The sequence below is a fragment of the Staurois parvus genome, unplaced genomic scaffold, assembly GCF_062004578.1.
Source record: "Staurois parvus isolate SC_StPar_1 unplaced genomic scaffold, SC_StPar_1.0 ptg000006l, whole genome shotgun sequence".
In the NCBI taxonomy this organism is placed as follows: domain Eukaryota; kingdom Metazoa; phylum Chordata; class Amphibia; order Anura; family Ranidae; genus Staurois; species Staurois parvus.
In genome coordinates, this window is record NW_028317802.1 from 9,883,743 (window position 1) to 9,886,443 (window position 2,701).

The 2,701-nt window shown below is 52.8% G+C and overlaps 1 pseudogene; it reads left to right on the top strand.

The window, feature by feature from the left end:
- Positions 1–628: 628 nt before the first annotated feature.
- LOC149474326 (lamina-associated polypeptide 2, isoforms alpha/zeta-like) lies at positions 629–1,448 on the top strand (annotated as a pseudogene).
- The last annotated feature ends 1,253 nt before the right edge of the window (positions 1,449–2,701 follow it).

Genomic DNA, 2,701 nt, shown 5'->3' on the forward strand with positions numbered 1-2,701 from the left:
GAAGAGGTGACCACCTTCCTGTACAGATGTCCGGAGCAGAGGCACCGGGACCAGGTGAGGCCAGCACCAGCCAGACACAGGTAGGTGACTCAGTGGAGTCTTTCCCCTACCTATGGGCCCCTAGCTCCAAGGGGTGTTCCCAACCCTCTTTGTGATCAGGGGGTCCAGGGCAGGGAGGGCGGTATTTACAAGGTCAGGCCCTTGTTCCCTGCCAGGCAGGGAGGAACAAAGGGGGGGGCAGATGGCTTGGTTAAGGGGTAATAGGTTCCCTGGTTCTCCCCCACTTGTCTTTTCAGGGTAAAGCCCGTGAAGAGCTCAAACACCAGGTGCCTAAGCGGAAATGCCCGTCATGTAAGGCGACCCTCAAAGAGTCATGGAAAAAGGTACTATATGGGCTCTGTATAGAGGGGTTAGTGAGGGAGGCAACTCCATCAACTAGTCGAGGAAGGGAGGACCAGGAGGCTGGGGAAGGTGAGCCATCCTTGAACTCAAAGTCCGAAGAGGATTCAGAAGGAGAGGGCCCTCTAGATACAAATTGTCCCTGGAGGAGGTAGACTATTTGTTGGGGGCAATTTATGCCATGCTTGACATTAAGCAAGACACAAAACCCCTGTCTCTACACGATCAGATGTACCAGGGCATGGAGGAACAAAAGCGGAGTGTTTTTCCCATGCACAAAGTTTTGGTAGACACGATAAGGAAGGAGTGGCAGGATCCGGAGAGGAAGCCCTTTTTTTCTAAGTCCCTCAAACGCAGATTTCCGTTTGATGAGGACCCGTCTGCCTTGTGGAACAAAAATCCCAAGCTGGACGCGGCATTTTCCCAGATCGCCAGAAAGATGGATTTAGCTTTTGAGGACATGGAAGTTTTGCTAGATCTGATGGATAGGAGGGCTGAATCCCTCCTTAAAAAATCGTGGGAGTCGACCATGTCCAACTTGAAGCCCGCCATGGCCTCAACGGTAGTAGCCAGGAATATGGAGTACTGGCTCACACAGTTACAGGCACATATAGTAGCTGATTCCCCTAAGGATAGGATCCTAGCGTCATTTGAGACGTTATTGCAGGGGGTGGGGTACATTGCAGATGCTTCAGCGGAGTCAGTGAGGTTGTCAGCAAGGTCAGCGGCCCTTGCCAACTCAGCCCGTAGGGCCCTGTGGCTAAAAACATGGCGGGGATGTCGCTTCTAAGGTGAAATTATGTGGTATCCCCTTTTCAGGTGACCTCCTGTTTGGACCAGGGTTAGAAACTGTGTTAGACCGCACGGCGGACAGGAAGAAGTCCTTTCCCCTGAAGCGGAAAATGCAGGATCAAGGGGGAAGGAAGTTTCATCCCCCAAAGAGACAGGTCCCTAGACCAGAAGTTCAGAGGAGGACATGGGGGCAGAGAGAGCGGGGCAAGAGAGGAGCGATATTCAGTCCTCCTATGCAGCCCCAGAAGTCGCGGTGACTTGAGTCCCACAGTAGGAGGAAGATTGGGGGTCTTCCTCCCACGGTGGGAAGCAGAGGTCTCCAGCCCCTTCGTACTGGACATCATGAGAAGGGGGTGCCGCCTGGAGTTCTCGAGGCCACCGCTGCAAAGTTTTATGGTGACAAACCTGCCCAGTTGTCCACAAAAGGCTTCGGCCTTACTAGCCTCTCTTTGGGAGTTGGAGGAGAAAAAAGTTGTAGTAAGAGTCCCCAAGGCAGAGATAGGGGAGGGTTTCTACTCAAATGTGTTCGTGGTCCAGAAACCTTCAGGGGCGTTCAGATTGATTCTAAATTTGAAACTCCTGAATGAGACCATCCGATACAAAAAGTTTCGGATGGACTCGATTTTCACAGTCAGAGTCCTGCTTCCACCGGGGGCCTTCCTAACCTCAATTTGAAGGATGCCTATCTACACGTACCCATCGCGGAGGCATTTCAGAAGTTTCTCAGGCTAGTGGTTTAGAGTCCAGGAGGGACGTGTCACCTACAGTTCCGGGCCTTGCCCTTCAGGCTCTCCTCCTCTCCAAGGATCTTCACCAAAGTTATGTCCGAGGCGCTGGTTCCTCTTCGGCTGAAGGTAATTTCAGTTGTAGCTTATTTAGACGATCTTCTCTTGTTTGCAAGCTCAGCGGATCAGCTTGCCCAGGACATAGCGGTGGTGAGGGGCCATCTGGAGAATTTGGGATGGCTGCGGAACCTGGACAAGTCCAGTCTTGTCCCATCCCAGAGGATGACTTATCTGGGGTATATACTGGACTCCGCCTGTCAAAAGACCTTTCTAACCCCGGAGAAGCTCACCAAGTTAAACGGGGGGATCAGGCGGCTGCTGGAAATCCAGGGAATATCTTTGAGGCAGGCTATGTCGGTGTTAGGGCTATTAACCTCGTCCATTCTGGAGGTACAATGGGCAGGGTTGCATCTACGTCCCCTGCAACTGTTCCTTTTGAGCATTTGGGACCAGCAACTGCGGTCATTAGATTCCCGGGTGCGGATTCCCTCCAAGGTGAAGAGATCCCTGTGGTGGTGAAGGAAGACAGCCAATGTAACTCAGGGCCTGCTGTGGAGTTTTCTGGTGGTCAGGGAGATCACGACAGACGCCAGCGCCCAAGGATGGGGGGCGCACCTAGGGAAATCAGTGGTACAGGGCGCGTGGTCTCGAGAAGAAAGAGGGGAATCCTCAAACTGGAAGGAGCTAAAGGCTGTGTGGGAGGCACTTCGTTCCTTCCAGGATTT